Consider the following 12518-nt stretch of genomic DNA (forward strand, 5'->3'; position numbering starts at 1 on the left):
TCAGAAGCAACATGAGGACATGGTTACATATGAGATGATTCAAAATCTCAAAGAAATATATGAAGGGCAAGTATGTCAAGAGAGATATGAGACCTCTAAGTCTCTATTTCAATGCAAAATGGCAGAGGGAACTCCTGTAGGAGCTCATGTCATCAAGATGATGGGCTACATCCAAGCGTTGGAAAAGCTGGGATTTCCTCTCAAAGATGAATTAGCTACCGATGTTATCCTGCAATAGTTTCCAGATAGCTTTAGCTAATTTGTCCTTAATTTCAACATGAATGAAATTAATAAGACTTTTCCACAGTTACTTGGCATGTTACGAACTGCTGAAAGTAACATGAAAAAGGTTGGACCTAAGCCCATTCTGATGGTCCACAAGGATAAATGAAAGGGAAAGAAAAATGTAGTGACAAAGTCTAAGAGCAATGGTAAGACCAAACCAAAAGGGAAAAATGCATTGAAACCCAAATGGGGGGTTAGCAAAGAAGGAAAATGTTTCCATTGCAATAAGACCAGACACTGGAAGAGAAACTGCCCCTGTTTACCTTGAAGAGGTCAAGAAGGCAAAAGCAAACGAAACTTTTGTTTCAGGTATTTATGTTATTGATGTTAATTTGTCAACATCTACTTCTTGGGTATTAGATACCGGTTATGGTTCTCATATTTGTACTTATGTACAGGGACTGCAAAAGAGAAGGAATCTGGCTAAAGGAGACGTGGACCTACAAGTGTGAAATGGAGCAAGAGTTGCTGCATTATCTACAGGGACATATGTTTTATCTTTGCCTAGTGGAGACTTGATTTAAATTTAGAGGATTGTTATTATGTGCCTAGTTTGACTAAGAACATTATTTCTATTTCTTGTTTGGACAAGATTGGCTTTGAGATTATTATTAAGAATAATTGTTGTTCTTTAATATCTCGATAGTGTTTTTTATGGTTTGGCACAATTGGTTAATGGTCTCTATATTTTGGATCAAGATAACACTATTTATAACATAAATACTACGAGATCAAAAACAAATGACTCGAATCAAACTTATCTTTGGCATTGTCGTTTAGGCCATATAAGTGAGAAACACATATCAAAACTCCATAAAGATGGATTCTTAGATTCATTTGTTTTCGAACAATATGATGTATGCGAATCTTGCTTGTTGGGAAAAATGACTGAAGCTCCTTTTAATAGTAAAGGTGAGCGAGCAAGTGATTTATTGGGGTTAATACATAGTGATGTATGTGGACCAATGAATACACAAGCCAGAGGTGGATTCCGTTACTTCATTACTTTTACCGATGACTTCAATCGGTATGGGTATATTTATCTTATGCGCCATAAATCTGAAGCCCTTGAAAATTTTAAGGAATTTAAAAATGAAGTACAAAATCAACTAGGAAAGAGTATTAAGACACTTTGATCAGATCGAGGTAGAGAATACTTAAGCATAGAGTTTGATGAACTCATAAAAGAATGTGGGATTGTCTCATAGCTTACACCACCTGGTATACCACAGTGGAATGGAGTTTCTGAAAGAAGGAATCGAACACTGTTAGACATGGTTCGATCGATAATGAGTCATAGTGATCTTTCGACTTTTTTTTGGGGACATGCACTTGAAACAACCGCTTTCACACTAAATCGTGTTCCATCTAAATCAATTCAAAAGACACCATACGAGATATAGACTGGGAAACGTCCCAGTATGTCTTTTATAAAGATTTAGGGTTGTGAAGCTTATATAAAACATCAGATGTCTATAAAGCTCGAACCTAAATCTCATAAGTGTATATTTGTTGGATATCCTAAAGAAACTAAGAGATATTATTTCTTCAACCCTAACGAGAACAAAGTGTTTGTTGCTCGAACATGAGTTTTTCTCGAAAGAGAATTTCTCTCAAAGAAAGGGAATGGTAGAAATATTGAACTTGGAGAAGTTCAAGAGCAACAAATAAATAAACCTAAAGTTGAGCATGTTTCACAAGTTATTGAGGAGAATTTAACAGATTTAGAAACACAATCAGTGCGTAGATCCACAATAGAACATCGGGCACTTGAGAGATTTGGATTTCTCGTTACGACACATGGAGGTGTTCTTATTATGGATCAAAATAAACCCATGACTTATCAAGAGGCAATGTCTATCCCACACTCTGAGAAATGTCTTAAAGCCGTGAGATCTGAGATGGATTCCATGTCAGTAAACCAAGTATGGACTTAGGTTGAACAACCTGAAGTGGTCAAACCTATAGGGTATAAATGGGTTTTCAAGAAGAAAATCGACATAGATGGTAATGTACAAACATACAAGGGGTGATTAGTCGCTAAAGGTTTTCGACAAGTTCATGGTGTAGACTATGACGAAACATTCTCCCCTGTAGCTATGTTTAAGTCCATCCGGATCCTGCTCGTAATTGTTGCATTCCATGATTATGAAATCTGGCAAATGGATGTCAAAACCGCCTTCCTTAATGGAAAACTTGAAGAGGATGTGTATATGACACAACCAGAAGGTTTTGTTTTTCCAAGAAATATTAGAAAGGTTTGTAAGCTACAGAGGTATATTTATGGACTAAAGCAAGCTTCTCGAAGCTGGAATCTTCGTTTCAATGATGCAATCAAAGAGTTTGGTTTTATCAGAAATGAAGATGAGCCTTGTGTTTATAAGAAGGCTAGTGGGAGCATTGTTTCTTTCCTAATCTTCTATGTAGACGACATACTCATCATAGGAAATGATATACCTACTTTACAGTTTATTAAGACTTGGTGAAGTAGTTGTTTTTCTATGAAAGATTTGGGTGAGGCAGCGTATATCTTAGGAGTTAAGATCTATAGAGATAGATCAAGACGACTTCTAGGTCTGAGTCAAAGTACATATATAGACAAAGTGCTGAAAAGGTTTAGTATAGAAGAATCCAAGAAAGGATTTTTGCCTATGAGACATGACATTTCTCTTTCTAAGGAAATGTGTCCTTCAACTCCACTAGAAAGAGAACAGATGAATAAGATTCCATATGCTTCGGCTATTAGTTCTATAATGTATTCCATGATATGTACTCGACCAGATGTATCGTATGCTCTAAGCATGACGAGTCGGTATCAAGCAAACCCTGGTGAAAATCACTGGGTTGTGGTTAAAAATATCCTTAAGTACTTAAGAAGAACTAAGGATAAATTTCTTTTTGTTGAAAACATTTTGATATTTCGATATAAAAAATTAAGTTAAATGAATTTTAAGATTTTATAAATGATTTTCTAAGTATATTCGATTGAATCAATCGAATATCAAAATTATTACTCCAAGCCTTTCAAGATCAATTTTAATCCTTACTAAAAGTGTAAAATTGTGATTTGTACTTAAACTATTTTTGAAATAATTTTCACAAAATATTTTGAACCAAAATCAAGCCTTAAATCAATTTTTAGTGTGATGCACCAATCCATGCATCGATGCACCATGAATTAAATTGAACATCGAATGCATTTCATGCATCGATGCACATACCATGCACCGATGCATTGAGGATTTTATGAAAACATCGAATGCATTTGATGCATCGATACACCAACCATGCATCGATGCACTCTGACTATTTTGAAACATCGAATGCACTTGATGCATCGATGCACTCTTAGTGCACTGATGTACTAAGGGTCCAACTGTCAAAATATTTGAATTTTACACTGATGCACCGATGCACCATGGGTATGCATCGATGCACTGATGCTCCCAACTAATTTTATTAATTGTTTTCACACTTAAACGGCTCTATTGACTCCACTAGTCATCCCCAACGTTCAAAAATGATTCAAGGTGTATTTAAACAAGCTTAGAAGCCATTGATCAAAAACAAGACATCAAGCAACTAGAATCAAGAGAGAATCAAAGAGAAATCATCAAACCTCAAGTTTGAGCATTTCAAGCCTATCTTTCATTCAATATTCATTTTGCTTTTAAGAACACTTATTGTGCTCAATTGTATTCATTCTTGAGTGTTCTTTTCTTTGTTCTAGAATTGTGCAAACAATCTACCTTGTGAGGATTTCCTTGTAAGTTTGCAAATTTGTATTGTTCTCTTTGGGAGAGAGTGTTCTCAAGAATTTGGGGTATAATTCTTGAGGGTTTGTAAGGTTCCTCTTTGTCCTCAAAAGAAAGACAAATTAGTGAATTTGTGGAAAATCCTTAGTGTGTATAGCTAAGGTAGTGGACGTAGACTTTGGTTGAGAAAGTCGAACCACTCTAAATCGCTGTGCAAATTTCTTTCAATTTTCTGCAAAAGCTTCCACCAAAATTTTAATTGCCAATTCACCCCCCCTCTTGGCCATATTCGCCAATCGATTAACTCAACAATTGGTATCAGAGCCTAACTCATTTGAAGGTTTAATCGCCTCTTGAGTCGATTTGGGAAGAGTTACATCGATAATCAAAGTCATCAATGGCCTCTACTTCAAACTTCGACTCCGATCTTGATTCGATGCCCGTCAACAAGCCTCTTTTCTTCAATGGGGCTAACTATGCCTATTGAAAAAATAGAATGATGTACTTCATTCAAGCAAGTGACATGGGAGCATGGAATGTCGTAGAAGAATGATACTTCAAGCCTCTCACTCATCCAAGATTATGGAGTGAATGAGAGACAAAAATGTTCCAGCTCAACTCCAAAGCCATCCATATTATATTTTGTGCTCTTGGACCAGATGAATACGTAAGAGTTTCATCTTGTACAACCGCCAAAGAATTATGGGAAAAACTTCAAGTCACTCATGAAGGTACCGATGAGGTAAAGAAATCTAAAATTAGTATTCTAACGCATAGCTATGAAAATTTTAGGATGAAACCAAATGAAGATATCAAAGCTATGACGGATAGATTCTCAACGATTGTCAATGGTCTCAAATCATATGGAGAGATCATTTCAAATGAAAAGCTTCTGAGCAAGTTAGTTTACTCCCTTCCAAAATCGTGGCAATCAAAGAAGACGACAATCATCGAGTCTAAGGATCTAACGTCTTTAACTCTTGAAGAGCTAATCGATTCACTCCTCACTCATGAAATGATGCTTGAAGATGAGGTGGACCTCGATAAGATTGAAGAGACACCAAAGGAGAAGGAGAAGAAAAAAAATATTGGAGTTGCTCTCAAATCCACAAAAGATGAGAGTGATTCGGATAAAGATGATGATGATGAGGAAATGGCATTGTTTGCCAAACGGTTCAGAAAAATGATGAGACCTTACCGAGGGAGAAAATTCAAACGAAATGAAGGCCTCAAAAATGAACCAAAAGAGAAGGACCCGATCATTTTCTATGAATGCAAAAAGCCGGGGCATGTCAAATATGATTTCCCACAATTGAAGAGAAATGGTTAATCAAAGAATAAGCACAAGGCTCATGTGGCTACATGGAGCGATGAAGAAGAACAAGAAGTAGCAAACTTGTGCTTGATGGCATTCGGGGAAGATTCTAAGGTAACCTCTAACTCATCTGATTTTGATGATATATCCTATGATGAGCTATTAGAGGAATATAATGGGTTGGCTTCGGATTATGAGAAATTGTTTTTAAAATATAAAAATGATGTTTCAAAATTGAAAAATGAAAATAAACTCATATCCAAAACCAACAACGATCTTGAAAGTAAAATCAAAGATTTGCAAATCAAACTAGAAGAGTTTGAAAAGAAAAATTTGGATTTGCAAAAATTACTTTCAAAGGTCAATGATGATCATCAAAAGAAAATTGATGATCTTAAAGCTTCTTTTGATAAAGTTGGAACAAAACGTTTTGAAAATGGAGAAAATTAAAAAACCAACTTTGTTAGAAAAAGTTTTAAAAACTACAATCATAGAGGTCCCCAAAGAACCTCTAATGGAAAAATTGTTAGAAGTATATGGGTTCCTAAAGAGCTCATTACTACTAAAGATAAGGATATCCTACACAAATGGATACCTAAGGGGAATAGGATTTGGAAACTAATGAATATGGACCCAAAAGAATTTGGGTACCAAAAATTAGAAATTAATCTATGTTTGTAGGAAAAGGAGCATTGTTACAAGGCACGAGAAACAAATCCAAATTCATGGTACCTTGATAGTGGATGCTCAAGACACATGACTAGAGACAAAAGCCGTTTCTTTGAGCTTAACACCAAAAATGGAGGAGACGTGACTTTTGGTGATGATTCAAAAGGTCACATTGAAGGTATTGGTATTATTAGTAATACCTCTTCCATACAAATTAAGAATGTTTTATATGTGAATGGATTAAAGCATAATCTATTGAGTATTAGTCAATTTTATGATAAGGGATTCAATGTCATGTTTGATATTAATGGTTGTAAAGTCATTGACATTGCATCTAATCAGATTATGCTTGTTGGTCATAGAATAGGAAACATATACATAGTGCATTTAGATTCTATTGATATAACTAATTTGTTCCTAGTTGCTAAGGATGAACATGATAGTTGGTTATGGCATAGGAGACTAGGACATGCTAGTATGAGTGTTTTACAACGGCTAATTCAAGGTGATTTAGTTCGACGGTTGCCTAAGCTTAAATTTGATAATCATAAAATCTGTGATGCTTATGCTAAAGGAAAACAAAAGCGAGTTTCTTTTAAATCCATTAATGATGTGTCAACTAGTAGAGTATTACAATTGATCCATATGGATCTTTTTGAGCCAACTAGGACTACTAGCTTGGGTGGAAAACAATATGCATTTGTCTTGGTAGATGACTATTCTAGATATACTTGGGTTCTATTTTTAAGTACTAAAGATGAAGAATTAGAACATTTCATAACATTTTCAAAAATAATCCAAAATGAAAAAGGTTACTCTATAACTAGTGTTAGGAGTGATCATGGAACTGAATTTGAAAATCTTGGATTTATTGAGTTTTGTAATTCTAATGGTATTAGCCATAATTTTTCAGCACCTAGAACCCCTCAACAAAATGGAGTTATTGAGAGGAAAAATCAAACTTTAGAAGAAATGGTTAGAATCATGCTTTGTGAAAATAATTTGCCAAACCATTTTTGGGCGGAAGCCACAAATACCGCTTGTTATGTTATAAATCGAGTAATGATTAGGCCAATTTTAAAGAAAACTCCATATGAAATTTTCAAAAATAAAAAGCCTAACATTAGCTATTTTCATCCTTTTGGATGTAAATGTTTTGTTTTGAACAACGGTAAAGAAAACCTTGGCAAATTTGATGCTAAAAGTGATGAAGGAATTTTTCTGGGTTATTCCTTAAATTCTAAAGCTTATCGAGTATTTAATAAAAGAACTTTAGTTGTAGAAGAGTCTATACATGTTTTCGATGATAATCCCCTTCCGATGAAGGATTCTTGTGTGAATGATGAAGTAGGTGTTATAAATACAAATGACGTTAGACATGACGTTGGATAACCATCATCAAAGGAAGAAATGAAAAATGAGGAAACTCATGATCCTCTTGAGAATCCAACCATTGAAGAAAGGGAAGTATCTTATCCAAGAGAGTACAACTATGTCAAGGATGGTGAGATTATTGGTGATCCATCCAAAGGGGTAACAACTCGATATTCTCTTAGAAATATTTGTAATTATGTTGCATTTATCTCATGCATAGAGCCTAAGAATATTAAAGAAGCATTAAATGATGAACATTGGATTATGACTATGCAAGAAGAGTTAAATCAATTTGAGAGAAGTAAAGTATGGACATTAGTTGAAAGGCCTAGTAATAAATCTATTGTAGGTACTAGATGGGTATTTAGGAATAAGCTTGATGAGAGTGGTAATATAGTGAGAAATAAGGCTAGACTTGTTGCTCAAGGGTATACTCAAGAAGAGGACATAGACTATGATGAAACATATGCTCCCGTAGCTAGGATGGAAGCAATTAGAATGTTATTAGCATTTGCATGTTTTCATGAATTTAAATTATAACAAATGGATATTAAAAGTGCATTTTTAAATGGTTTTATAAAAGAAGTGTATGTGGAACAACCTCCAGGTTTTGAAGATTCAAAATTTCCAATCATGTTCTTAAATTGAGAAAAGCGCTTTATGGTTTAAAACAAGCTCCTAGAGCTTGGTATGAAAGATTGTCAAACTTTTTAATTGAAAAAGGTTTTTCAAAAGGGAAGGTTGACACTAAATTGTTTTTAAAGTATAAAGGTAAAGATTTTTAGTAGTTCAAATTTATGTTGATGATATAATATTTGGTTCTACTAATGATGTTCTTTGCCAAGAATTTTCTAAGCTAATGCAAAGCGAATTCGAAATGAGCATGATGGGGGAGCTCTCATTTTTCTTGGGACTCCAAATCAAGCAAAGAAAAGACGGCATCTTCATCAATCAAGCTAAGTACGTCAAAGATATGCTCAAGAAGTTTGGATTGGAAAATGGGAAACCTCATGACACTCCAATGAGCTCTTCTACAAAGCTTGACTTGCATGAAGGAGGTAAATGTATGGATGTTAAATTATATAGGTCAATGATTGGTTCTTTGCTCTATCTAACTGCAAGTAGACCAGACATTATGTTTAGTGTTTGCTTATGTGCTAGATTTTAATCATGTCCTAAGGAATCACATTTACTAGCTGTTAAGAGAATCTTTAGATACCTTAAAGACACTCATAGTTTAGGACTTTGGTATCCTAGAGACTCTAGCTTTAGCTTGCATGCTTTTTCTGATGCGGATTATGGAGGATGCAAATTAGATAGGAAAAGCACCTCCGGTACTTGCCAATTCCTTGGAAATATGTTGATTTCTTGGTTTTCAAAAAACAAAATTGTGTTACATTATCTACCACTGAAGCGGAATACATTTCAGCCGGTAGTTGTTGTGCACAAGTTTTATGGATGAAACAACAACTTTTTGATTATGGAATTGAAGTAGGTACTATTCCTATCAAGTGTGACAATACTAGTGCTATTTGTCTCACTAAAAATCCCATCCAACACTCTAGAACTAAGCACATTGAAATAAGACATCACTTCATTAGAGATCATGTCACTAAGGAGGATGTAGTTCTAGAATTTGTTGATACTTTGCACCAATTAGCGGATATCTTTACAAAACCTTAAACTAGGAAAGATTTTGGACACTTAGGAGAGAATTAGGTTTGACCAACCTATCTTCACTTAGTGTTTAAAATAATTTTAGCACTTTTAAGACTAAATGAAAAATGCTTAGAATAGTAATTTTTGATTGCATTCAATGCTATTAGTTAGGGGGAGTTTATGATTCTTGATGAAAATTAACTTTATGTTAAGATATAGTTTAAAGATTAATTTGATTGAACATGATTAATTTTCAATATATGAGTTGTCAATTCCACTAGAGCTAATTAATTTAGCATTTTGAGTTTTTAAACTAGATTTTTGGATATTTTTGTGCTTCATGCACCGATGCACTTAACAATGCATCGATGCATCCCTTTGAATGTGCATCGATTCATCATGTTGATGCATCGATGCACGCCTTGAATGTGCATCAATGCACGAGGTCTTGCATCGATGCATCCGTCGGGTTTTGGGTTAAAATGCCTCATTTTCTTCATTTTCTCAAAACCTAAAATCTATTCTCTCCAAGTCGTTCATCCCTCTCACTCTAAAATCTACATTCTTTCTCAAAATCAACGATTTTTTGTCGGAATCTTCAAGCTTTTAAACTTGCAAACCTGCTTCAATCATTAAATCGTGCAAAACAACTCCTCATCCCTCTCAATCCGAATTTTCAAGGTATTTTTCTAAAAACCTCTATTTTACAAATTTTTATTTTAGAACTAGTTTTAATTAGTTCTAGAATGTACATTATATCGGGCATTGATCAATTGTTGGTTCTAAACTAGATTTTACTAACAATTTCGTCAAAAACAAACAATTTTTCAAGATTCTTCTTTGAATTTTTAAAAAACAAATTATGACTTCGAAAATTAGTAATATTTCTGACTTAATTGTTTTGTTTTCATGAAAACTATATTATGATTATCATATATTAGTTTTAAATAGTTTTCAAAACATGCCCATTAGGATATGGTTTAGAGAACCTTGAATTATTGAGGACTCATTTGAGTTTTGGGATTGATTGTGCATACATGTGTTTCAAATTGCAGGTGATATTCCTTATTCCGATTTCCTTTAATCATGTCTAATCCCAAACACCCTAGAACTTCGTCTAGTCGTTCTCGTTCAAACCAACCTCCTAATCCTGTTCCTCCTCCACTTTCATCTCTATTAGGATCTTGTTTTAACATGCCTGAGCGTCGTAGAGACGAATTTACTCTAGGTGCAAAAATTCTTTCCAAACTTATAGAATTCGTGAAGAGCGTATTCCTTCGCTTCAAACCATGTTTGACATTGACTTCGAATACCTTCCGACTCTTAAAGCTTGGAAGTTTGATAAATTGTTTCAGCTTAAACCTATCTTCTATCAATAATTGGTTCGCATTTTCTATTCCAATGCGGTGTGTATTCAAAATAAAACTCAATATGGAACTATAGCCATTAGATCCTATCTTTTAGGCCAATATATTAATATTGACCCCGAGACTATAGCTTTCCGATTTGGGTTAGATGATAGTGGTGTATATAATGAGAATGAAAATGTGGAATATCCCTATGTTCCAAACTCCAATGTTAGTACTCTACGATCTCATCAAGATCGTTTTCTCCATTTGATTATCTCTTTGTGGTTTAGACCATCCGGAGGTATGTACTCCACACTTCGTGCTAGGGATTTATGGTGGATGTATTGTCTTAAAAATAAAATCAAAATAAATCTGCCCCACATTATATTCAGTCAACTAGTGGACATCATAAACATTGTTCCTTCAAAACATGTTGAAACATTGATTTATGGATGTATTCTTAGCAACCTCTTTATCAAACTTGGTCTAGACGTCTCTCTTGAAAATCCTATCCCACTTCAAAATCAAATCAATCTCACATCCTTGAAGAAAGTAGATTTTAAGCAAGACGAGGTAACCGATCAATGGGTTTTTAGACCAGGCAAGCAAACTCCGAGAGCTAGTTCCTCACGAACTGCTCCTAGCTCCTCTCGTGCTCCTCCTCCTTCGGCTCCGGCTGATGACAATGATCCTGAATTCCAACAGCTTATGCAAGATATAGATGATCACGTACCCGATGACGAGCCTGCACCGGAACCAGCTTCACAAGAGGATCAAATGCCTCCATATTTTCGATCGTTCTTGGAGACATTTGATCTACGGTATGCTTCCATCGAATCACACTTGACTGCTACTCATGAAGCAGTAAATCAACGTTTAGACACTTTAGAAGCTCGACAGATGGAGTTTCAAAGGGAGATGCTTGCACGCATAGATAATATCTCGCTTGAGATGCAAGCCAGTTTTCCTACGCCTCCTCCCAATCCTTCTATGGACGAGTAGATTTTATTTTGATTTTGGATCGTCTTGAACGTTTATTGTTAAAACATTTTGAATATTTTGGGGATTTTTGTTTGACTTGCTTGACTTTGTTTTGATATATGATTTGGATGTTTTATGGATTTTCACTCAATATATATTGGTTTGGTTTGAATTTTCATTTTGAGCTTAATGATTATTAATTTTTGCATCATCATCATATTAGTTGCATTATGACCAATTATCCATTTATGATTATGAATATTGATTATGAAAATAATGGCTAATCTCTCTTTTGATTGTGATCTTAGCAGCTTAAGATATATATATATAATATCAATTGGCTATGTTTTTCAATTACTTGTTTAAAACGTTTTAAAGCTTTTTTATTTAACAAAAAGGGGGAGAAATGTTAAGTAAATGTTAAGTGTTGAATGTTTTTAAAGGGGAGAAGTGTTATAGTAAGGGGGAGTAATTTTTCAAAATTGTTTTCAAATTTTAAATCTTAAAATAACACAAATGTTTTGTTATATCAAAAAGGGGAGATTGTTGAAAACATTTTGATATTTCGATATAACAAATTAAGTTAAATGAATTTTAATATTTTATAAATGATTTTCTAAGTATATTCGATTGAATCAATCGAATATAAAAATTATTACTCCAAGGCTTTCAAGATCAATTTTAATCCTTACTAAAAGTGTAAAATTGTGATTTGTACTTAAACTATTTTTGAAACAATTTTCACAAAATATTTTGAACCAAAATCAAGCCTTAAATCAATTTTTAGTGTGATGCACCAATGCACCAATCCATGTATCGATGCACCATGAATTAAATTGAACATCGAATGCATTTCATGCATCGATGCACATACCATGCACCGATGCATTGAGGATTTTATGAAAACATCAAATGCATTTGATGCATCGATGCACCAGCCATGCATCGATGCACTCTGACTATTTTGAAACATCAAATGCACTTGATGCATCGATGCACTCTTAGTGCACCGATGCACTAAGGGTCCAACGGTCAAAATATTTGAATTTTACACTGATGCACCGATGCACCATGGGTATGCATCGATGCACTGACGCTCCCAACTAATTTTATTAATTGTTTTCACACTTA

This window comes from Hibiscus syriacus, unplaced genomic scaffold (assembly GCF_006381635.1).
Source record: "Hibiscus syriacus cultivar Baekdansim isolate YM2019G1 unplaced genomic scaffold, ASM638163v2 tig00005582_pilon, whole genome shotgun sequence".
Taxonomy (NCBI): Eukaryota; Viridiplantae; Streptophyta; class Magnoliopsida; order Malvales; family Malvaceae; genus Hibiscus; species Hibiscus syriacus.